This window comes from Chiloscyllium plagiosum, chromosome 33 (genome assembly GCF_004010195.1).
Source record: "Chiloscyllium plagiosum isolate BGI_BamShark_2017 chromosome 33, ASM401019v2, whole genome shotgun sequence".
NCBI classification, from domain to species: domain Eukaryota; kingdom Metazoa; phylum Chordata; class Chondrichthyes; order Orectolobiformes; family Hemiscylliidae; genus Chiloscyllium; species Chiloscyllium plagiosum.
Genome location: NC_057742.1, coordinates 10,023,991 through 10,049,868, shown reverse-complemented (window position 1 = coordinate 10,049,868; position 25,878 = coordinate 10,023,991). Strand labels below are relative to the sequence as shown.

The following is a 25,878-nucleotide window of genomic DNA, read 5'->3' as shown; positions in this document are numbered from 1 at the left end:
ATGTGAAGCAAACCATCCAGCAGACCTGGAATGGCCTGTCTGGGAGTATTGAGGTTCAGTTGAGGCATTCAAGAGACCATTGGCCAATTATTGATTAGAAACAATGTGCAAGCATATGGGGAAGGGGAGGAGAAGAGCGTTAAGTCATGATGTTCATTTGGTGATCTCGCACAGCCACATTCAATGCGTAATACTTCAGAGATTCTGTGGAGAGTTGGAGCTGCTTCCTGAAACTGGTCAGGCTGTTCATCTGTTCCATCGCAGAAATTGTATCTAACCGCTTCCTGTGTAATTGTTCAGAGTTAGCACGCACTTTGAAACCAGACCGTGAATAAACAAGTTGCTGAAGGGAGCACGGTTCATCTCTTACTCCAAGGTAAGCCTTTAACTCCTCTGAGATAAGGAGCATTTTGTCTCCAATGTTGTCCTGTGTCTTTCTTTAGACAGGCTTTTCCCTTTCAATTCAGTTTTTTTTAAAAAAAAGGCCATTCCACAACCAATAACAACTATTTCCCTTACTGGTAAAATCTCTGCAGATGGTTCAGTACTCATACAATGTGCTGTATCATTGAGGAAGTTGACTTGGACGAACATTGTCATTTGATCACGACTTTGTTACCCTCCCTGATTTAAATGAAGGATGGGCTTAAACAAAAGTGTTAAATTTTTCCTCTCTCACCCTAAACCTATGCCCTCTATTTCTGAATTTCCTCAAACCAGGGAAAAGGCCTTGCCTATTTACCCTATCCATGCCTCTCATGATTTTATAAACATCTATAAGGTCATCCCCTCAGCCTTCGACATTCCAGGGAAAATAGCCCAGCCTTTTCAGCCTCTCACTGAAGCTCAAACCTTCCAATGATAGCAACATCTTGTAAATCTTTTCTGAATACTTTCAAATTGCACAATATCCTTCCGACAGAAGGGAGACCAGAAGCGTAATTGGAATGAGCTGCCAGAGGAAGTGGTGGAGGCTGGTACAATTACAACATTTAAAAGGCACATGAATAGGAAGGCTTTAGAGGGATATGGGCATAGTGCTGGCAAATGAGACCAGACATCTGGTCAGCATGGATGAGTTGGACCGTAGGGTCTGTTTCCATGCTGTACAGCTCAATGCCTCTAGAATTAAAAGGCAGAGCCCCGGAAGAAGAGAAATAAAAAATTTTGCTGAACGCAGTTATTTTATCATCTACTTTCCTGCTTTGAACAAGGAAGGCAAGGACAGCAGCATTAAATTCCAGAAAGTGTGAAGTGTAAGTGGATTATTTGACCTGATAGTACCAACAGTGTTTTTAAGTCACAGTTTAAGTCACTACAGTCAAATGGCAGGTACCATTGGAGCATATACTGAAGAGTTGGTAAGTGGATTGATGCAAAGTCCCAATGGCGATCAATTTTCCACTTTTAATACACCATTCAAGGGGTATATTATGAGGAAGATTTTATTTTTTGCGAAGTTTTATCCTTTACCAGGATAAATGCCCTAAACATTTCCTGTGTATTTTTCAATCTGAGAAATGGTGATGAGTGATAGTCACCGCATGGAATCTCGTGAACTTTGAAATTTCTACGTAGACAAAACCAAAGAATTTCCCGGCCTGTCTGCCATGGCCGGAAGGTATCGAGAGGCTGCCCTTTCCAGCCAGACCCAGTCCGTGGACCCAACCCTAACACTATCACTGAGCAGCAACCCCACCCGGAGAGTCTTGAACAACCTCCAACATCTTCAAACCATCATCACTGAAGTTTCTCATTCCTGGAGCAATCTTGTTTCTGCACTGTCTTCAATGTATTCACATCTTTTTTGGAATTGGCACAAACTCCAACTGAGGGCTAATGCGTTTCTTATACAAATTCAACATCACCTCTTTGGTCTTGCACTCTCTCTCCCTATTAATAAAGTCAAGGACACTGTCTGCTCTATTAATTGTTCTCTCTGCCTGTTCTGTCATCTTCAATGATCTGTGCACATATACATCCAGGTGCCGCTGTTCCTACATTTCCTTTTGAATTATACCCCTTATTTTATATTGTCTTTCAGTGATTTTCTGATCAAAGTCAGTACCTGATCAAGGAAGGGTCTGGGGTATCTGTTGAAAGCTACTCCCCTGCCTTTACTTCAGGATCCACTGCCCTCTGTCCCCACAATCCCCAAGCCCAGAAACCCCAATACCCTCCCAAACCATATATAATACTGACTTAGAACTGTATTGTTGTTCCTACATTGTTGATAGATCAGAATCCTGGAATTCAACTGAGCCTGAGGCTTTCAAGGCTAATGTCAAGGCTTTGGTGCAGGTGCAGAAGAGATTAATGGGAGCAGGACTGAGACTTCAGTTTATGGTTAAACTGGATAAGCTAGAGTTATTTTCTTTAAAGAAAAGATGACTATGGGGAGACATAATAGAGATATTGGAAATTATGAGGGGCTTTTCATAGAATAAATAGAGAAAAACTAGTCCCAGCGCAGAAGTGTCAGGAGCCAGAGGACATAGATTTAAGGTGATTGGCAAAAGTACCAGAAGAGACTTGAGCCAACATTTTATTATGTAGTGAGTTGTTGTGATCTGGAATGCAGAAAGGATAGCAGATTAATTTATAACTTTCAAATGTTAATTGGATAAAAACGTGGTGAAAAGAAGACTACAAATGTCTGGGGAAAGAGCTGGGAGTGAGACTAATTATTGAGCTGTACCAATGATGGGTAAAATGCTGTCCTCTGTGTTGTACCATTAACCAATTTGGGGATTGAAATTTAAGGCACAAGGATTAAATACATCAACTTGAATCACAATTCCAAAAGATTTAGCGTTAGCTTTTTTTTTAGATAGAGACCTTTAAAGTCACAGGAAGGAAGGCCGGTAGACATGAAAACCCAAATACTATTAAACCTGCAGCTATGTGACAGGTTTTATTTTTCTCTCAGGATTGATGACAGTAATGACCATAAATCTGCTTTTCAATCATACAGAACTCATCTCCCTGAGGATTTTTTAACTTATTGCCCTGTCAGACAAGGCATTCACACTCTGCTGAATTTGTGGTTGACATATTGAAGATGTATTTTAAAAGAACATCTTTTGAACAGAAGAATCTGTTTTCGAAAGCATCCTTTCTCCCTTTAAACAAACGGCTCAATCTATGCTACATTGAATATCCCTGAAGTCTTTGCATATGAATGATCTATATACTGAGGGCCAAGCTAGATTGTGAGGAGAAAGGCTAGAGGATGTGGTGACAGGGTGAAATGTTATTGGTGGGAGGAGAATCGAGTGGAACTTGAAAAGACCACAAATACAGACTAATCATCCTGTTTCTGTGCTTTAATTCAATGTAATCAGATCAAATATATTTGTAATTTCCAAATGGAGAAGTTTCTGTATGATAAAATTCTCATGTAATTCATTGTTGGTTGACTATTACTCCTAAAGAAGTTTAAATTCCGGACAATATTCACAATCACTACTATCATTCAAGTGATGGACTGCAGAACATATTTTGAATGGGGTGTTAGTGGGAATCAGTTAGAGTCATAGAGTCACAGAAACAGAACCTTCGGTCCAACCCGTCCATGCCGGCCAGATATCCCAACTCAATCTAGTCCCACCTGCCAGCACCTGGCCCATATCCCCCCCAAACCCTTCCTATTCATATACCCATCCAGATGCCTTTTAAATGTTGCAATTGTACCAGCCTCCACCACTTCTTCTGGCAGCCCATTCCATTTGTCTATTTATCCTATCCATGCCCCTCATGATTTTATAAACCTCTATAAGGTCACCCCTTAACCGCTGACGCTCCAGGGAAAGCAGCACTACCTTATTCAACCTCTTCCTATAGCTCAAATCCTCCATCCCTAGCAACATCCTTGTAAATCTTTTCTGAACCCTTTCAGGTTTCACAACATCCTTCTGATAGGAAGGAGACCAGAATAGCCAGCAATATTCCAAAAGTGGCTTAACCAATGCCCTGTACAGCTGCAACATGACCTCCCAACTCTTTTACCCAATACTCTGACGATAAAAGAAAGCATTCCAAATGTCTTCTTCACTATCCTACATACTGCGACTCTACTTTCAAGGAGCTATGAACCTGCACTCCAATGTTTCTTTGTTCAGCAATACTCTCTAGGTATTTTACCATTAAGTGTATAATTCTGGATTAGTGGTGCTGGAAAAGCAAAGCAGTTCAGCCACCATCCGAGGAGCAGTAAAATTGACGTTTCGGGCAAAAGCCTTTCATCAGGACTACAGGCAGAGTGCCTGAAGGGTGGAGAGATAAATGAGAGGAGAGTGGGGGTGGGGAGAAAGTAGCATAGAATACAATAGGTGAGTGGGGGAGGGGATGAAGGTGATAGGTCAGGGAGGAGGGTGGAGTGGATAGGTGGAAAAGAAGATAGGCAGGTAGGACAAGTCATGGGTTTCATCAGGAATACAGGCAGAGTGCCTGAAGGATGGAGAGATAAATGAGAGGAGGGTGAGGGTGGGGAGAAATCTGCAGTCATTGTTTTTACCCATTTAGTGTATAAGTCCTGCTAAGATTTGCTTTCCCAAAATGTAGCACCTCGCAATTATCTAAATTAAACTCAATCTGACACTTCTCAGCCCATTGGCTCATCTGATAAAGATCCTGTGTAATCTGAGGTAACCTTCTTTGCTGTCCACTACACCTCCAATTTTGGTGTCTTCTGCAAACTTACTAACTATACCTCTTAAGTTCACATCCAAAACATTTATATAAATGATAAAAAGTAGTGGACCCAGCACTGATCCTTGTGGCATCCCACTGGTCACAGGCCTCCAGTCTGAATAACAATCCTCCACCACCACCCTCTGTCTTCTACCTTTGAGTCAGTTCTGTATCCGAATGGCTAGTTCTCCCTGTATTCCATGAGATCTAACCTTGCTAACCAGTCTCCCATGGAGAACCTTGTCAAACGCCTTACTGAAGTCCATATAGATCACGTTGATCACTCTGCCCTCATCAATCTTCTTTGTTACTTCTTCAAAAAAACTCAAATAAGTAGTTTGTGAGACATGATTTCCGATGCACAAAGCCATGTTGACGATCCCTAATCAGTCTTTCCCTTTCCAAGTACATGTACATCCTGTTTCTCAGGATTCCCTCCAACAACTTGCCCACCACCGATGTCAGGCTCACTGGTCTATAGTTCCCTGGCTTGTCCTTACCACCCTTCTTAAACAGTGGCACCACGTTAGCCAACCTCCAGTCTTCCGGCACCTCACCTGTGACTATCAATGATGAAAATATCTCAGCAATCACTTCCCTAGCTTCCCACAGAGTTCAAGGGTATACCTGATCAGGTCTTGGGAATTTATCCACTTTTATGCGTTTAAAAACATCCAGCACTTCCTCCTCTGTAATATTGACACTTTTCAAGATATCATCATCTATTTCCCTACATTCTATACCTTCCATGCCATCTTCCACAGTAAACACTGATGCAAAATTCTCGTTTAGTATCTCCCCTATCTCCTGCGGCTCCACACAAAGGCCGCCTTGCTGATCTTTGAGGGGCACTATTCTCTCCCCAGTTACCCTTTTGGCCTTAATGTATTTGTAAAAACCCTTTGGATCCTCCTTAATTCTTTTTGCCAAAGCTATCTCATGTCTCCTTTTTGCCCTCCCGATTTCCGTCTTAAGTATACTCCTACTTTATATTCTGAGGGACAGGATGTACATGTACTTGGAAAGGGAAAGACTGATTAGGAATCGTCAACATGGTTTTGTGCATCGGAAATCATGTCTCACAAACTACTTATTTGAGTTTTTTTGAAGAAGTAACAAAGAAGATTGATGAGGGCAGAGTGGTCAACGTGATCTATATAGACTTAGATTCACTCGATCTATCCTGTCTATGCCTGACATATGCTTCCTTTTTTTTCTTAACCAAACCGTCAACTTCACTAGTCATCCAGCATTCCCTATACCTACCAGCCTTTCCTTTCACCCTAACAGAATATACGGTCGCTGGACTCTCGTTATCTCATTTCTGAAGGCTTCCTATTTTCCAGCTGTCCCTTTACCTGCAAACATCTGCCCCCAGTCAGCTTTTGAAAGTTCTTGCCTAATACCGTCAAAATTGGCTTCTCTCCAATTTAGAACTACAACTTTTAGATCTGATCTATCCTTTTCCATCACTATTTTAAATCTAATAGAATTATGGTCACTGGCCCCAAAGTGCCCCCCTCCATTGACACCTCAATCACCTGCCCTGGCTTATTTCCCAAGAGTAGGTCAAGTTTTGCACCTTCTCTAGTAGGTACATCCACATACTGAATCAGAAACTTTTCTTGTACATGCTTAACAAATTCCTCTTCCTCTCCATCTAAACTCTTAACATTATGGCAGTTCCAGTCTATGTTTGGAAAGTTAAAATCCCCTGCCATAACTATCCTATTATTCTTCCAGATAACTGAGATCTCTTTACAAATTTGTTTCTCAATTTCCCTCTGACTATTGTGGGGGGGTCTATAATACAATCCGAAGAAGGTGATCATCCCTTTCTTATTGCTGAGTTCCACCCAAATAACCTTCCTGGATGTATTTCCGGGAATATCCTCCCTAAGTACAGCTGAAATGCTATCCCTTATCAAAACGTCAGTCCCCCCCTCTCTTATCTTCATATCTCTTTGCAATGATCATGGGGAAAATTAATCCTCAAAGGGCCCCTGGGGAATGATCAGCTCTAAGAGCTGTTGAGAAAGTCACCATTTTGCCAGAGATGATTTTAAACACCTGTCAGTGGGAATTTCCTTAGGGATTCCCTTGAATTGATTTCATCATGTTGCTAGTGAAATATTGTAATTCTCCTCGTATAATATCCCCTCCAGTACCAATACTCTCCTTTATATCAGCCCACTTCCCTATACCATAACCCTCCCAACTTATCATCGCTTCCAGTATTGAAAATCCTAGAGTACCATCCCCTCCAAACCAAACTCTCTTCTCACAACATTCATCCCAGAAACATAACTGTCAGAGTATGAAATTCCTCCCTTACTGTAACTTTCCCTCACTTTCAGTATAACATCAAGCTGCATGTTAAAGATCTTCTTTCAATGCAGGTTAATCTTGTGGTAAATAATCTAAGAAAGAATTCCAAAGAAACTGTGTTACCCAGAGACTGGTGAAATATAAAACTTGCTACATGTAGAACACAGTTGAAATCTGATTCAACATTTAAGTAAGATTAGTGTCAATCAAGCATAGTAGAGGGAAGTTGTTTATGGAGTCAGAGGAGATAGGGGAAGTGCTAAATAAATACTTTTCATCAGGTTTCACATTAGTAAAAGACAATGTGGTCGAGGAGAACACTGAGATACAGGCCACTAGACTAAATGGGTGGGAGTTGCATACGACGGAGGTATTAGCAATTCTGGAAAGTGTAAAAATAGATAAGTCTCCTGGGCCAGATGGGATTTATCTTAGGATTCTCTGGGAAGTCAGGGAGGAGATTGCCGAGCCTTTGGCTTTGATCTTTATGTCATCATTGTCTTCAGGAATAGTGGCAGAAGACTGGAGGATAGCAGATGTTGTTCCCTTGTTCAAGAAGGTGAGTAGAGACAATCCTGGAAATTATAGATCTGTGAGCCTTACTTTGGTTGTGGGTAAATTGTTGGAAAAGGTTAGAAGAGATCAAATGTATAATCATCTAGAAAGGAGTAAGTTGATTAGGGATAGTCAACACGGTTTTGTGAAGGGTAGGTCATGCCTCACAAACCTTACTGAGTTCTTTGAAAAGGTGACCAAACAGGCGGATGAGGGTAAAGCAGTTGATGTGGTGTATATGGATTTCAGTAAGGCATTTGATAAGGTTCCCCACGGTAGGCTGTTGCACAAAATACAGAAGCATGGGATACAGGGTGATGTAACAGTTTGGATCAGAAGTTGGTTAGCTGAAAGAAGTCAAAGGGTGGTGGTTGATGGGAAATATTCATCCTGGAGTTCAGTTACTAGTGGGGTACCGCAAGCATCTGTTTTGCATCCATTGTTGTTTGTCATTTTTATAAATGACCTGGATGAGGGCATAGAAGAATGTGTTAGTAAATTTGAGGATGACATTTAGGTCGGTAGAGTTGTGGATAGTGACGAAGGATGTTGTAGGTTTCAGAGGGACATAGATAAGCTGCAGAGCTGGGCTGAGAGGTGGCAAATGGAGTTTAATGTGGAAAAGTATGAGGTGATTCATTTGGAAGGAGTAACAGGAATGCAGAGTACTGGGCTAATGGTAAAATTCTTGGTAGTATAGATGAGCAGAGCGATCTCAGTGTCCAGATACATAGATCCTTGAAAGTTGCCACCCAGGTTGATAGGGTTGTTAAGAAGGCATACGATGTGTTAGCTTTTATTGGTAGAGGGATCGAGTTTGGAACCATGAGATCATGCTGTGGCTATACAAAACTCTGGTGTGGCTACATTTTGAGTATTGTATATAGTTCTGGTCACCACATTGTAGGAAGGATATGGAAGCTTTGGAAAGAAGAGATTTACTGGGATGTTGCCTGGTATGGAGGGAAGGTCTTATGAGGAAAGGCTGAGGGACATGTGACTGTTTTCATTAGAGAGAAGAAGGTTGAGAGGTGACTTAATTGAGACACATAAGATAATCAGAGGGATTTTTAGGGTGGACAGGGAGATCCTTTTTCCTCGGATGGCAATGGCTAGCATGAGGGGCCAAGCTTTAAATTGAGGGGTGATAGATATCGGACAGATGTAGGAGGTGGTAGGGGCGTGGAACGCACTGCCTACAACAGTAGTAGACTCACCAACTTTAAAGGCATTTAAATGGTTGTTGGAAAGGCATATGGACGAGAATGGCATAGTGTAGGTTAGATGGCTTCAGATTGGTTCCACAGGTCGGCGCAACATCGAGGGCTGAAGCGCTGTAATATTCTATGTATCTATATATGAAATGTACACAGTACCGATTGAGTACAATATGTGTTGTAATGGGCTGTGAATGGCAGCAGTACTTTCATAGTCTACAGTGCAAATTACAATGGATTCTGCATCATCACCAATGGCTGATTATAAACTTAACACAATTTCTGCAAATAGTTTTGTAACATTATCACAGCACGTAATTATAACTGGTACTTGAGAATATCAAACGAAATGTTCAGTTGCACCATTTCTACATTCATTTGTCTTCAGCTGGCATGGACACAAGCACAGGGAATGCCTCTGTACTCCTCTCTGCTTCTTGACCTTTCTTTCCTGCTTCTGGACACTCCTTAAAACCTAACTGTGACCTAGAGTTTGGTCATCAAACCTAAGACATCGCAGAGGAAAACACATAAAATAGGAAAGGAATATATTAGTCATACTGGATCCCTGTTTTGAACTACATGAGATAAGTCAGACCAATATGTGCTATTCCCCAGGTTTACTGGCTTTATCTTCTGGGTCCTTAAGTCAGTCATTCATATTTTGTTTTATAATCCTCCTCTGAAGTGCTTCAGTTAAAGGTGCTACAGTGAGAGTCGGGATAACTGGTCTTTTCCTGATTAGCAAGATGTAACTAGTTGGCACGGATGGGGGTTAGTTGCCCCAGACTTTGTTCCTCAGGCCCCAACTACAGTAGTTATAAACTTTATTCATAACTTGGATGCAGGGATAGAACGTACTATAGCCATGTTTGCAGATGATACTGAAATAGGTGGGAAAGCAAATTGCAACAAAGAAATAATAAATTGACAGATGGATATGGTTGGGTTAGGTGAATGGTCCAAATTTTGGCAGATGAAGTTTAACTTGGATAAATGTGAGGTTACCCATGTTGGTTCGAAGGAATAGAAAGGAAACTTATTACCTAAATGGAGCAAAACCTCAGAGTGCTTCAGTGCAGAGGGATCTGGGTGTCATTGTGAATGCAGGTATGGCAGGTAATAAAGAAGGCAAGCAAAATTTTGGCATCTATTACTAAAGCATTGGAGTGGAAAAGTAGGGAGTGTTGTTTCAAGTGGACAAGGCATTAATAAGTCCTCACCTGGAGTACTGTGTGCTATTTTGGTCCCTTTAATTGAGGATGATGGAGTTGCATTGGAGGCAGTTCAGAGGAGGTTCACTCGATTAATTCCAGAGATGAGGAGTTTGTCTTATGAAGAGAGATTGAGCAGTTTAGATGTGTCTAGAGTTTAGAAGAATGAAAGGAGATCTATTTGTGTGTTATAAAAAATGCTAAAGGGGATTGGAAAATCAGACAAAGCACGTTTCTTCATGTCAGACAAACTAAAATGAGAGGTCATAGTTTTAAGCTAAGGGGTAGCAGATTTTAAACAAGGAACAGGAGCAATTTTTCATCGAATAGCATCATGAATCTGTGGAATTCACTGCCACAAAGTGTGGTGAATACTGGGACATTGTGTAAGGAAGAGATAGACAGATTTTTAATTAGGAATGGGTTAAAGGGTTATAGGAAGGAGCAGGAAAGTGGGGTTGAGGCTGAGATGAAATCAGCCATGATCATATTGCATGGCAGAGAAGAATTGAGAGTCTGAACTGCCTACTCCTGCTCCTAGTTCGTATGTGCTTATGCTTGATGCTGGTTTTAGTGTGAATCATGTTTTAGGTTCATCTTCAGAAGAAATAAGGCGCTTACTCTGGGGAAAGATCAAAAGAGGTCTTGCAGAGACCAGTCAGAACTTTGAAATAGAAGCAGAAAATTCTGGAAGAATACTGAGTTAAATAATTCTGATGAAGGTCTTCGACATTAAATGCTAATTCTGTTGCTCTCTCCACTGATGCTGTGATACCTGCTGAGTTTCTTCAGCAGCTTTGCCTTTTATTTCCAAACCTGCAGCAGCTGCAACATTGTGCTCGATTCTGTACCAAGCAGGAGGCTTTGTGATTAATTTGATCCATTTGTCAGATCTAATGGAACGGAAGCTGTGCAGGTTTCTGCGGTTTACTTTTCCATTCAGCCAGTTCCAGTTGAGAAGCTGGATCACATTAGAAACACTGCTCCCAGTTTCAAAAAGAAATCCTGTGCCAACAAACTCTTTAATTAGCATTGCCCATTGCTCATTATAATACTGATAGCACACACAAAAAAAACAGTCACACACATGCAGCAACTCTCTTGGGCTGAGACCCAGATGATGTCTGATTAAAAATGTGATTCATTTCACTGGTTTAAAGGGAGTGCTGCCTCCTGACTGTCTTTACAGGTGCATCAATTTGGCTTCAGAGAAGAAATCTATGTAGTAGAGGCTGGCAGGGTGTCAGTCAAACTTGGATTTATAGATTTGACTCCACTGATGCATGTTTATGTACCAGGACCTATACCGTAATTAGACTTTATGCACTTTTGTTCCCTCACAGTTTGTCTAATTTTATGCTTTTGGTATTAAAGTGAATTTAAACTGATAATTTTATCTCATGGCCGTGCATGATTTTGACCAAGATGGCACACAATTTTGTGTGAAAATGCAGATTTGGATTGCAGTCAGCTCAAGGAGTCATAGAGTCATAGAAATGTACAGCACGGAAATACACCCTTCGGTCCAACCAGAGATCCTAAATAAATCTAGACCAATTTGCCAGCATTTAGATCATCTCCCTCTAAACCCTTCCTATTTATGTACCCAACCAGATGCCTTTTAAATGTTGTAATTGTATCAGCCTCCACAATTTCCTCTGGCAGCACATTCCATACTTGTACCACCCTCTGTGATAAAATGTTGCCCTTTGGGTCATTTTTAAATCTTTCCCTGCTCACCTTAAACTTCTCGTTTTGGACCTCCCCACTCCAAGGAAAAGACCTTGTCTTTTTACCTTATTCATGCCCCTCATGATTTTATAAACCTCTATAAGGTCACCTCTCAGCCTCTGATGCTCCAGGGAAAATAGCCCCAGCCTATTCAACCTCTCCCTGTAGCTCAAACCCTCTAACCTTGGCAACTTCCTTGTAAATCATTTTTGAACCCTTTCAAGTTTTACAACATCCTTCCTATAGCAGGGTGACCAGAATCGCACACTATATTCAAAAAGTGGCCTAAATAATGTCCTGTACAGCGCAGCATGACATCTCAACCCCTATACTCAATGCACTGACCAATAAAGACAAGCATACCAAACACCTTCTTCATTATCCTGGGACTCTACTCTCTAGGAGATACCCACTTGAAAGTCTTTTTGTTCAGTAACACTCCCCAGGACTGTACCATTAAGTGTTTAAATCGTGCCCTGATTTGCTTTTCCAAAAAACAGCACCTCACATTTATCTAAATTAAACTCCATCTGACATTCCTCGGCTCATTGGCCCATCTGATCAAGGTCCCATTGTACTCTGAGGTAACCGTCTTCGCTGTCCAATGCACCCCTAATTTTGATGTCATCTGCAACTTACGAACCATATCTCTTACATTCACATCTAAATCATTTGTATAAATGACAAAAAGCAGTGGACCCAGCACCAATCCTTGTGGCACAACGTTGGTCACAGGCCTCCAGTCTGAAAAGTACCCTTCACCACCACCCTCTGTCTTCTTTCTTTGAGCCAATTCTACATCCAAATGATTAGCTCTCTCTGTATTCCATGAGATATAACCTTGCTAACAAGTCTACCACGCGGAACCTTGTCGAAGGCCTTACTGAAGTCCATATAGATCACATCCACCACTCCACCTTCATCCATTCTCTTCAAACAAACTCAATTAAGTTAGTGAGACACTACTTCCTGTGTCCAAAGCCATCATGATTATCCCTAATCCTTCTTTGCCTTTCCAAGTACATGTAAATCCTGTTCCTCAGCATTCCCTCCAACAACTTGCCCACCACCAGCGTCCGGCTCACTGGTCTATAGTTCCCTGGCTTTTCCTTACCACCTTTCTTAAATAGTGGCATCACGTTAGCCAACCTTCAGTCTTCCCAAAACTCACCAGTAACTATTAATGACAGAAATATCTCAGCAAGAGGCACAGCAATCACTTCCCTAGCTCCCCATAGATTTCTAAAGTACACCTCATCATGTTCCAGGGATTTATCCACCTTTACGTGTTTTAAGACTAGGTAGGTGTAAATGAATCAGAAGGTTTTTGACTATGTTATCTGCCTCATCACAACTGAGATTAGTCCAGCAAGAAACTGAGATGAATATAACGATATACAAATAATTTGGCAGGTTATAAATGCTTAGCCAGTAGATGTTTCACATTATTTTCATACATGATTCAAGCTAAAAACTTCTCTCTGTTTGTAATTATCGTTGCACTTTAATCAGTGACAATGTTCAAGAAAGAAACTTGCTTTTCTACGGTGTCTTTATGTGAAGATGAAGCAAGATGCTTCACAGAGACAAATTCAGACAAAAAAGAATGTTGAGTCAAAGAAAGCAGTATTGTGACAGGCCATCGAGAGTTAGACGAAGGGCAAGGTTTTGCGAAGTGGAAGAGGCAGGAAAGTTAAAGAAGGAATTTCCAGGCTTTCAGATCTAAACAGATAAAGGCACATAATAAGTGGTGAGTCAAAGAGAAGAAGGGTTCACACAAGCCACAGACAGAGGAAAGGGAGTTCTGGGGCAAGTACAGAAATGGGTTGAAATATGAGGGTGATATTTTTGGAGGTTTGGAAGACAGTGAAGCTTAAGAAGGACAAGGGATTTGTAAAATGTGGATTGGCATTTTTAATAATTCCTTCATGGGATGTGAGCATTAATGGTAAGACCCACATTTGTTGTCCATCCCTTGAGAACAGCCAAAAGTCAACCACATTAGTGTGGACCTGGAGTTGCCTCATCAGGTAAGGATTAAAGTTGTTTTTATTCTTTTGTGGGCATTGCTGACTGGCCAGTATTTATAGCTCATCCCTAGTTGCCCTTGAGAAGATGGTGGTAAGCTGCCTCTTGAACCGCTGCAGTCCATGCACTGTGGGTTGACCCACAATGTCCTTAGGGAGGGGATTCCAGGATTTAGACCCAGTGACAGTGAAGGAACCATGATATATTTCCAAGTTAGGATGGTGAGTGACTTGGAGGGCAACTTGCAGGTGGTGGTGTTCCCATGTATCTGCTGCCCTTGTCCTTCTAGATGGAAGTGGTCATGGGTTTGGAAGATGCTGTCTAAGGATCTTTGGTGAATGTCTGCAGTGCATCTTGCAGATAGTACGCTACTGAACAGCAGGGGAGGGACTGGATGCTTGTAGATGTGGTACCAATCACATGTTTTACTTTGTCCTGAGTGTTTGTGGAGCTGCACCCAACCAGGCAAGTGGGAAGTATTCCATCACACTCCTGACCTGTGCCTTGTGGATGATGGATAGGCTTTGGGGATGCAGAGGTGAGATATTTCTAAGGGAGAATAAAACCAGAAGAATTTTACAATTGGTGATAGTTTCATGGTTGCCATCACTAAGACTAGATTTTAATTCCAATAATTTTACAATTAATTGAACTTAAATGGTGCCACTTGCAATAGTGGGTTTTAAACCAGTGTCCTTCCAGTACAACATCATTGCGTAACTGTTTCCTCTGTATGTATGCGGATAATGTACATTTATGATGGGTAATACTGTAAGGTCATACTCATTTCTTTTAGGCTTGTGCATGAGTGTGTTGGCAAGTTTCACACGCATCACTATAACACGTTGCTGTGTTACTTTATAATTAAATAAATATCATATATTAGGATGCTGTCTGGTATAAAGGGAAAGTTCTATGAGGAAAAACTGAGGGATTTGAAGCTGTTTTTGTTAGAGAGAAGAAGGTTGAGAGGTCCCTTAATTGAGACATAAAAGATAATCAGAGGGTTAGATAGGGTGGACAGTGAAGCCTTTGTCCTCAGATGGTGATGGCGAGCATGAGGGGACGTAGCTTTAAATTGAGGGGTGAGAGATATAGGACCGACGTCAGTGGTAATTTCTTTACTCAGAGAGCAGCAGGGACATGGAACGCACTGCCTGCAACAGTAATAGACTCACCAACTTTAAGTCTGGATGAGAGTGGTGCTGGAAAAGCACAGCAGGTCAGGCAGCATCTGAGGAGCAGGAAAATCAAAATTTCGGGCAAAAGCCCTTCATCAGGAAAAGAGGCAGGGTGCCTGCAGAGTGGAGAAATAAATGAGGGGGGTGGGGGTGGGGAGAAAGTAGCATAGGTCAGAGAAGAGGTTGGGAGAAGGTAGCAAAGAGTACTTCCCCCACCTCACCCCAAATGAGGAAACTGGTGAACTCCACCATTCACCTTTGTATTCTATGCTACTTTCTCCCCACCCCCACCCCCCTCTCATTTATCTCTCCACTCTGCAGGCACCCTATCTCTATTCCTGATTAAGGGAATTTTGTCTGAAACATCCATTTCCCTGCTCCACGGATGCTGCCTGACCTGCTGTGCTTTTCCAGCACCACTCTAATCTAGACTCTGGTTTACAGCATCTGCAGTCCTTGTTTTTACCTCACCAACTTTAAGGGCATTTATATGCTCATTGGATGGACACATGGATGAAAACAGAAATGTGTAGGTTAGATGGGGCTTCAGATTGGTTCCACAGGTTGGAGCAACATCGAGGGCCAAAGGGCCTGTACTTCGCTGCAATGTTCTATGTTCTATATCAATATTGCAAAGTAAATGAACCAATTAGCTGGTACTTAATGACTTTAAAATGTATTTCCAAGTCTGGTTGGCACTGTGCCAACCCATACTGCACAAATCTCCTCTTTGAAGCTTGTTTGAAGGCTTTTGTTCAGCATCTTATATCTCTAGGCCTCGTTTGAATATCATTGCTCTTTGTTGCTCATTATCTTAATACTTGCTGAGAATTGTTGTGGCAGGCATTGATTTGTTGGTGGAAATAATGATTTCACTGTCTGATGGGAAATGCTTATAATGAGCTCTCTTTCACTATTCATTTGATGAGGTCTTGAAATGCCAGAAGTTGAAATGATGGTGACCGGCAAGCGATCTCTAGTGGGAAAGTTGTTGTGATCTGTTCCGAATTCTGAGATCTCAACAACTGACAAGTCCTCCTTATTTTGGTACTTGGTGCAAAATGATTGTGTTGCAATCATACTACACATGATGAGATTTGAAATGTATGTGGTTTGTTGACAGATATTGTGCAGTATCCGGTGGTTGAATCTGTGTATTCTATTCAGGGTCAATGGCATTATATTTCACACCATTTTGCTATTCTGTAAAATAAAGAAGAGGGATAAGGCAGATTTTTATTGTCAGTCTATTACATTCTCAATGGCTTTGATTCTAACCCTCACACCCTTTAGAAGCTGGGAGATCAGGGAGGGTGTAAAAATTCTTTGAGGAGGTAACTAACAGGCTAAGTAAAGAGGAAGCAATGGTTGTAATATATTTGGATTTTCAGAAGGTGTTTGATAAGGTCCCACACTTTAGTTTACTTAATAAAATAAATGTCCATAGCATTGGAAGTCAGTTGTTATCATTGATACAGGATTGACTAACAAATAAAAGACAGAGTTGGGATAAGTGAGGCATTTTTAGGATTTCAGTTTGTACCTAGTGGTGTGACACAAGGATCAGTGCTGGGCCACAATTATTTACAATACATTAATGACTTAGATGAGGCAAGTAAATGCCAAGATTGCATATGACACAAAAATAGCAGTAAGGCAAATGGTGAGGATGCCACAAAGAGTCTGTAGAGGGATAGAGACAAGAGAGTGGGCAAAAACTTGGAATATAATGTGGGGAAATGTGAGATTATACACTTTGGCACTAAGAATAGAGGAGTTGAATATTATTTAAATGGGAAAAGACTGCAAAAAGCTACAGTACAGAGGGAATTAGGAGCCCTTATCCATGAGTCACAAAAAGCATCCAAGTTCAGCAGGCACCAGGGCAAAAATAATGTTTGCCTCTATTTCAAAAGGGATGGTGTATGAAAGGAGGGAGGTTTTGCTAAAACTGCACAAGGCACTAACATACCACAGCTGGGATACTGTTAACCATTTGGATCCCTTAATCTAAGGAAAGGTATACTGGCAGTGGAAGCAGTCCAGAGAAAGTTCACCAGGCTTATGCCAGATATTGAGGGATTGTCTTTTAAGGAGAGGTTGAGTAAATTGGGCCTGTACTCATTGGAATACAGAAGAATGAGAGGTGACCTTATTGAAACATGCAAGATTCTTAGGGACTTGACAGGGTAGATGTAGAATTATTTTTTCCCTTGTGTGCAAGTCCAGGACCAGACGGCATAATCACAGAATAAGGCAACGCACTTTTAAGACAGAGATGAGGAGGAATTTCTTCTCTCAGTGGATCGTCAATCTCTGGAACCCTTTACCACAGAGGGTCACCGAGGCGGGGTCATTAAATATGTGGTTACTAGGAAAAGGCAGGAAAGTGAAGCTGATGATTTTCAGATCAGACTCAATCTCCTTGAATGGTAGAGTAGCCTAAATGGGCTGATACAGCCCCATCTGTATCCTGAACAGGGCCTATTGGCCTACATATACTCTTACGCATTATGGCATGAAAATCGCAGAAGCAGGAAACCCAATGACACTCTGTGCCTCGTTCAGGATACAGATGGGGCTCCTGCAAAATGTACCCAAAAGACACGGCCCTATCACTGAAATGTAACAGGAAGTGGGACTGTCAGGTTACAGGCTGGTTACTGAGCCCATCATCTGTGTGCCCATCACCCTCCCCAGCTCATAGTTAATGCTGAGTTAGTGGTGCATCTTGTCATTTTTCTACCTATTTTTATCACGTCCACTTGATCTTATCTGTCAATGGTTTTGCTTGATATGTCTGCAAATTATTATGGAAATCTATAAAATATAAAATTATTATGAATGTCAAAATGGCTAACATGTTAAAATATCAAATATCATAAGAAATAGGAGTAGGCTGTTTGACCAATTGAGCCTGGTCTGCCAGCGAGGGCTAATCCGATTGTCACCTTAACTCCTTTTTCCTGTTGTCCCCCTGCCCAAAACCCTGTCTAATCCAGCCTTGAATATATGCAATGACCCAACCTGTATTGCTCTCTGTGGAAGAGAATTCCAAATACAAACTGCTCTTTGAGCGAATAAATTCCTCATCATCTCTGTTTTCAATGGAAGACTCTGATCTTTAAACAGTGCCCCCTAGTGCTAGATACCCCCACAAGGGGAAGCATCCTCTCAATATTTACCCTGTCAAGCCAAGATAGGTAGAATGTCTAGATGTGTGCAAATAATTAAGACCATATGCAATGTTGTGGTCCTCGAAAAATGTCACACTGTCAATCAAAAACAGAGTTAACATGCTTTACCCACTCAAAACCTCCAGATGCAGAAATGTAAGTATCCACTTAAATATCACATGTAGGGTTCTATACAACTTGGTAGACTATAGCAACAACAACTTATATTTAAGTAGTGCACATAACATATTGAAACATCCCACATTGCGTCACAGGAGCATCATAAACAGCAACAAGGGGTCATGTAGGGCAGATGACCAAAAGCTTTGTCAATGATTTTAATTAAGAGGGGAAGAAGTATAATGTAATTACATTTCTTTATTCTTCCATGGGATCTGGATGTTTCTGGAAAGCTCAGCATTTGTTGCCCATACCTAATCATTCTTGAATTAGTCAGGTTTCAGAGACCATTTCAAAGGCCATCTAAGAGTCAATCATGTTGCTATGGATCTGGAGCAACATGCAGGCCAAATCGGGTAAGGATGGTAGATTTTCTTCCCTAAAGGATATTAGTGAGCCAGATGGATTTTCACAACAATCGGTTGCAGTCACTATTACTGTCGCGAGTCTTATATTCTAAAGGTATTAAACAAATGTAAATTACTCAAGCCACATGATCGTATTAAAATCCATGTCCTGAGGTGATTAACTTGTCCTTCGGAATTGCTAAACTTGTGATTTTACAATCGCACTCACGCACACTCTCTACCAAGCACGTACACACGCAAACACACGTTCTCTCATGCGCACTCACATACACACACACAGACACAAACATGCTCACTCTCTCTCTCTCTCCTTCACATGCACACACACACATGCACACACACACATATAAGTCTATGGGGTGAATTTGCATTTGCAGAATTGCATTTGCAGATACATTCTATTTTTGTTCAAAACGCACACAATCAGTAGCCAGTCAATGCAGGCAATCAGTCCACACAACATTTTATAAATTCCTGCTTTGGAAATAGAACCAGTCTGACTCAAAATTGGGATACAGACAAACTCTAACCTCACATCTTTAATGCATTGTCTGAGCTGAGATGTCACCTTTTTTTTATAAAACCTTGTTATTTTGATGTTAAAAATCACACAACACCAGGTTATAGTCCAACAAGTTTAATTGGAAGCACACTAGCTTTCGGAGCGACGCTCCTTCATCAGGTGATTGTGGAGGGCTCGATCGTAACACAGAATTTATAGCAAAAATTTGCAGTGTGATGTAACTGAAATTATACATTGAAGAATTGATTCTTCAATCAATTCTTCAATGTATAATTTCAGTTACATCACACTGCAAATTTTTGCTATAAATTCTGTGTTATGATCGAGCCCTCCATTATCACCTGATGAAGGAGCATCGCTCCGAAAGCTAGTGTGCTTCCAATTAAACCTGTTGGACTATAACCTGGTGTTGTGTGATTTTTAACTTTGTACACCCCAGTCCAACACCGGCATCTCCGAATCATTGTTATTTTGAGAATGTGACTTATAAGAAGTTCTGGGATTTGCATATTAATGAACGGAAACCTGCAACTCATTCTAAAAGGGTGAAAGATTTAACAGCAATCTTGGTTTGTTCAATGTATTGTTTTAATTGTATGATGCTATGATCTTTCACTATAAATTATGTGCCTTATGATCCTGCCCCACTAGTTACCTGATGAAGGAGCAACACTGTGAAACCTAGTACCTCCAAATAAACCTGTTGGACTATAACCTGGTGTCGCCTGATTGTTAACTTTGTCCACCCCAGTTCAACACCAACACCTCCACAGTGTGATTTTACAGTTAGACCACCATCTCCCCCAAGTCTTCCAGAATTGTAGAGGCTGATGGCGTAACTACCAATGGGGAGAAAACATAATTGTTCAAAACTCTCTCTTTTAAGGAATAATTACACTTACCCCTAAATGCCATTTCATTTGTATTATTAAACTGTTCTTACACAAAGGGAAGTGTATCATATCAATGGAATCTCACTAAAATACTGTTATTGAATGTTCAGAAACCAAGACTCTTCTGTATGAGGAAGTTATCTTTCTTCTTGCCGACGGAGATGCTGTTTACCCAAAACGTATAGTTTACAAAACCTGTCCAAAATCTCATGCATGCAGAATGTAATTGTGTATATCAAGAGACGTGGCAAGGATATCATCATCATGGAAATTACGCAATGACTATCTTCCTCACCACCCCCACTCTGACTAAAGATTGTGAAATGTTTCTTGAACGAAGGGTGTTCCCTGCAATGTCATTGGAAATTCCACACTGTCTGCGATGGTAGTTTAAAAGTCAAGATCAACACAAATTATGTCAGCGTCGCGCCGGACTGAAGGACAGAAGCGAAGTAAGCAACACAAGTCTATCGGATATCACTGTCGTGCTTTTGGGGAGAGATAGAGAACTGTCGTGTGTCTGAGTGAGTCTCCCCATTACTGCGAATCTATACTTGTTCTGAACTAAAGCATTACATTCGCAGGCGCTTGTGTGAGAGAGAGCCGGCTGGGGGAGTGATGAGTAGGAGGGTAAGGGGGAAGAGAGTAGAGAAGGGTGAGAAGATGAGGACGGGGAGAAAGAGTTAGAACACAATGGAAGAAGAGAAAGGAGGGGCAAAATAGACCTGTGAGGACCAAGTGTTTGAGAAGAGCTGGGAAGAGAGATTAGAGAAAATTGTGAAAGGAGGAAAAGACGGAAAGAATGAGAAAAGCAAGAGAGAACGAGTGAATGGAAGAAGACAGACCCTGTTTTATTCATGACCATTCACGTGATGTGGAAGTTGTTGGCCAGGACAGTATTTGTTACCCATTCCTAATTACCTTTGAGAAGGAGAAGATGGTAGTGAGCTATCATCTCTAACCACAGCATTCAATGTGGTGTGGGTACACCCACACTGTTGGCAGGAGGTGGGTTCCATGGTTTTGACTCAGCAGTAATAGATTTCCAAGTCCGGGTTATGCAGTTATGTGTTGATAAGTGTTATCGAAGCAGCTGTAGCAAGCTACTGCAGGGAACATTATTGATGTTATATCCTGCAGCGATGGTCTTGGATAGTGCTGAGTTTCTTGAGTGTTTTACCTTGAACTCAACCAGCCAAGGAGAGGCTATTCCATTAGACTCTTGCCTTCTATCTTTTAGATAGTGGGCAGGATTTAGGAAGTCAGGAGGTAAGTTACTTGCTAGAAAATCCCCAGCTTCTCATCTTTTGTGTTTATGTGGCTGGTCCAGTTCAGTTTCTGTTCAATGTTGGTCCCCAAAAGGCTAATGGTGATGAATCCAGTGACGCAAGTATCAAGTGGAATCATTGTGTTCTCACTCACAGGAGACTATTATTTCTTGGAACTTCTTTGGCAGGAATGTCACTTATTGGCCCAAGCCCAGATATTGCCCAAGTCTCGCTACACAGTTGGGCAGACTGCTTCAATGTCTGAGGAGTTGTGACTCGAGCGCACCACTGTGCACTCGTCAGTGGATGTTCCCACTTCTAACCTTATGGCTGAGATTAATTATGAAGCAGCTGAAGATTGATGGGCCTGAGACACTGCCCTGAGGATGTTCCGCAGCGATGTCCTGACGCTGAGCTAATTGGCCTCCAATATCCACAGCCATTTGTCTGTGGTATAAATCCAAGCAGCTGGAGAGAAGGAAAGAGAGAGAGAGACAGAGAGAGATGGAGCTGTACTTTCAGTTTTGAAGGGACAATTTTAATGTGAACGAGGAAGAATAAAGTGCTGCTCACACATTCCCTCCATTCTCAAGGAATCCTGGGAGAAAGAGAGGACTGCGAGTTTATTCCCGAACATTGGGCGGCATGGTGGCACAGTGGTTATCACTGCTGCCTCACAGTGCCAGAGACCGGGGTTCAATTCCCGCCTCAGGCGACTAACTGTGTGGAGTTTGCACATTCTCCCCGTGTCTGCGTGGGTTTCCTCCGGGTGCTCCGGTTTCCTCCCACAGTCCAAAGATGTGCAGGTTAGGTGAATTGGCCATACTAAATTGTCCATAGTGTTAGGTAGGGGTATGGGTGGGTTGCGCTTTGGCGGGGCGGTGTGGGCTTGTTGGGCCGAAGGGCCTGTTTCCACACTGTAAGTAATCTAATCTAATTGACTCTCCTGCTCCTCAGCTGCTGCCTGACTGCCTGTCCTTTTCCAGCACCACATTTTTGACTTCCAAGGCATCCTGCCCAGTTTCCTGCTGGATTCTAGCTGACATCAGGGATCCTTGCCTAATATTAACCTTATTAATATATAATTGTCATGGTCCTATTGCAAACATTTAGCAGCTAATTCCACATCATGTTTCTTGTTAGACCCAAGGTGATGGGGAGGGACTGGACTGTTGTGATTGTGTTTGACTTTTCATTTTGGATTCTCTGAGGGCAGAGGGGAACAGGAATGCTGCTTGGACCCCACAGAGAAGATTCCCCCACCCACTCACTTACCCACAATCCCTTCCTCTGGACTACCTACCTCATCAGCCTACCCAGATAGTCTTGATGTGGAGATGCCAGTTTTGGACTGGGGTGGACAATGTTAAAAATCAGCAACACCAAGTTATAGTCCAACAGGTTTATTTGGAAGCACTAGCTTTCAGGAAACTGATGAAGGAGCAGCACTCTGAAAGTTCTGTTGGACTAAATCTGTTGGACTATAACATGGTGTGGTGTGATTTTTAACTTTACCTACATAGTGGGTATTATTGCTGGACTATTAATCCAGAGACCCAGTTAATACCATGGAGTTGTGGGTTTGAATCTCACCATGGCAGATGGAGAAACTTGAATTCAATAAAAATATGGAATTAAAATCTAATGGTGACCTTGAAACCGTTGTCTGCTGTCAGAAAAAAACCCATTGGTTAACTTATGTTCCTTAAGGAAGGAAATTTGTAGACCTTACCTGGTTTGGCTTACAAATATCTCCAGAGTCATAGCATGTGGTTGACTCTAACCTGCCTTCTGGACAATTAGAGATAGGCAATAAATGCTGGCCTAGCCAGCAATGTCAACATCTTATGAATGAATAAAAAAAGCAAATTCATTGATGATACAAAAATTGGTTAGGTGGTAAATATGACTGGGATAGCCTTCGATTACAGAAGGATGTAGATGGCTGGTCAGATAGGCTGATCAGTAACTAATAAAATTGGTGTACATGTCCACCAGTCTCTTCAAATATCAGAACAGGTGGATAAAGTGGTTAAGAAGGTATATGGTATACTTATCTGTATTAATCAAAACATAGAGTAGAGAGGTTCTACTGGAACTGTATAAAACATTGGTAAGGCCACAGCTAGAGGATTGTGTGCAGTTCTGGAATCCACATAACAGAAGGGATGTGATTGCACTGGAGAGGTTGCAGAGGTAATTTAACAGGATGTTACCTGGGTCGGAGAGTTTCAGTTCTGAAGAGAGATTCGATAGAGTGGGTTGTTTTCCATAAAGCAGAGGAGATTGAAAGGGGACATAGGCTGAGATGTATAAAATTATGAGAGGCACAGATAGACAGGGAGAAATGTTTCCCCTTGATGGAGGGATCAATGACCGGGGGCAGAAATTTATGGCAAGGAGCAGGAAGCTTATCAGGATGTGAGGAAAAGAGGCTGGTGGGAATCTGGAACTCACTATAGTCTGTAAGGGTGGTAGAGGTAGAAGCTGTCATAGCACTGAAGAAGTATTTAAATGTTCATTTGTGATACAAGGCTTTGGGCCAAGTGCTGGATGAGAATATTTGGGTGGCTGTTTTTGGGCTGTGTGAACGTGGTGAGTTGAAAGACATTTTTTCCATGGAGCAGACTCTGTAGATCTCTCTGGCTCCATGTCTCTGGCCATTTACCTCAATGCTACACATTGCCCAGTAACCCAAGGGCAGCAGCTACCCTTAATTTCATTCCTGTTGACTTACAACATGGATGGTGCTATGCTATGACACCCACTTTGACCCATGTCCATTGAACATTAAAATCCCAGTTTGAGTGATTGAACACACTCTGTATACAGAATGTGGGTAACAAGTGCATGAATGTGAAATAACTCCGTATGTTGTATTAATAATCCCTTTACTCAGAATATCAGGAACAGAACCATTGATGCAGCTTTCTATGTTAGTGAGTAAGCTAGACACTGTGATGACTGTTTCAGAAACTGTGTTATTTGAGAACATAACAGCAAGGGCCATCATTTAACTTTGGTGAATAATAATAACATTACATTAACACAATGCTAGCCTGAGGGTGCTTTGTGTTAGTGAGTCATAACTGCATTGAGAAACTGGAGTAGCATAATATACCAGATGCTTGTTTTTTTTTAACACTTTAACTGTATGTTTTAGAGTCATAGAGTCATAGAGTCATAGAGATGTACAGCAAGGAAACAGACCCTTCAGTCCAACTCCTCCATGCCGACCAGATATCCCAACCCAATCTAGTCCTACCTGCCAGCACCCAGCCCATATCCCTCCAAACCCTTCCTATTCATATACCCATCCAGATGCCTTTCAAATGTTACAATTGTACTAGCCACCACCACTTCCTCTGGCAGCTCATTCCATACACGCACCACCCTCTGTGTGAAAAAGTTGCCTCATGGGTCTCTTTTATATCTTTCCCCTCTAACCCTAAACCTATGCCCTCTAGTTCTGGACTCCCCACCTCAGGGAAAACACTTTGTCTATTTACCTTATCCATGCCCCTCATGATTTTATAAAACTCTATGAGGTCATCCCTCAGCCTTCAACGCTCCAGGGAAAACAGCCCCAGCCTATTCAACCTCCAACCCTGGCAACGTCCTTGTAAATCTTTGCTGAACCCTTTCAAGTTTTTCAACATCTTTCTGATAGGAAGGAGACCAGAACTGCACACAATATTCCAAAAGTGGCCTAACCAATGTCCTGTACAGCCTCAACATGACCTCCCAACTCCTGTACTCAATACTCTGACCAATAAAGGAAAGCATACCAAACACCTTCTTCACTACCCTATATACCTGCGATCCACTTTCAAGGAGCTATGAACCTGTACTCCAAGGTCTCTTTGTTCAGCAACACTCCCTAGGATCCCTAGGACCTTACCACTAAGTGTATAAGTCCTGCTAAGATTTGCTTTCCCAAAATGCAGCACTTCACATCTATCTAAATTAAACTCCATCAGCCACTTCTCAGCCCATTGGCTCATCTGATCAAGATCCCGTTGTAGTCTGAGGTAACCACCTCCGCTGTCCACTACACCTCCAATTTTGGTGTCATCTACAAACTTACTAACTGTACCTCTTATGCTCACATTCAAATAATTAATATAAATGATTAAAAGTAGTGGACCCAGCACCGATCCTTGTGGCACTCCACTGGTCACATGCCTCCAGTCTGAAAAACAACCCTCCACCACTACCCTCTATCTTCTACCTAGAGCTAATTCTGTATCCAAATGGCTAGTTCTCCCTGTATTCTATGAGATTTATCCTTGCTAACCAGTCTCCCTTGGGGAACCTTGTCGAATGCCTTACTGAAGTCCATATAGATCACGTCCACCACTCTGCCCTCATCAATCCTCTTTGTTACTTCTTCAAAAAACTCAATCAAGTTTGTGAGACATGATTTCCCACGCACAAAGCCATGTTGACTATCCCTAATCAGTCCTTGCCTTTCCAAATACATGTACACCCTGTTCCTCAGAATTCCCTCCAACAACTTACCCA

The 25,878-nt window shown here is 41.7% G+C and overlaps 1 protein-coding gene across 3 annotated transcripts in view; it reads left to right on the top strand.

The window, feature by feature from the left end:
- The first annotated feature begins 302 nt into the window (after window positions 1–302).
- LOC122539816 (gasdermin-A-like) overlaps window positions 303–25,878 on the top strand; it is a 70,524-nt gene continuing 44,948 nt past the window's right edge. Inside the window, exon 1 of one of the 3 annotated variants that reach the window (XM_043674884.1) lies at window positions 303–376. The gene's annotated coding sequence lies outside the window, so the exon portion shown is untranslated. Of the gene's footprint in view, window positions 377–20,196; window positions 20,611–25,878 lie in introns of those variants that run through there. The other 2 variants (XM_043674882.1, XM_043674883.1) reach the window with 2 other exon arrangements.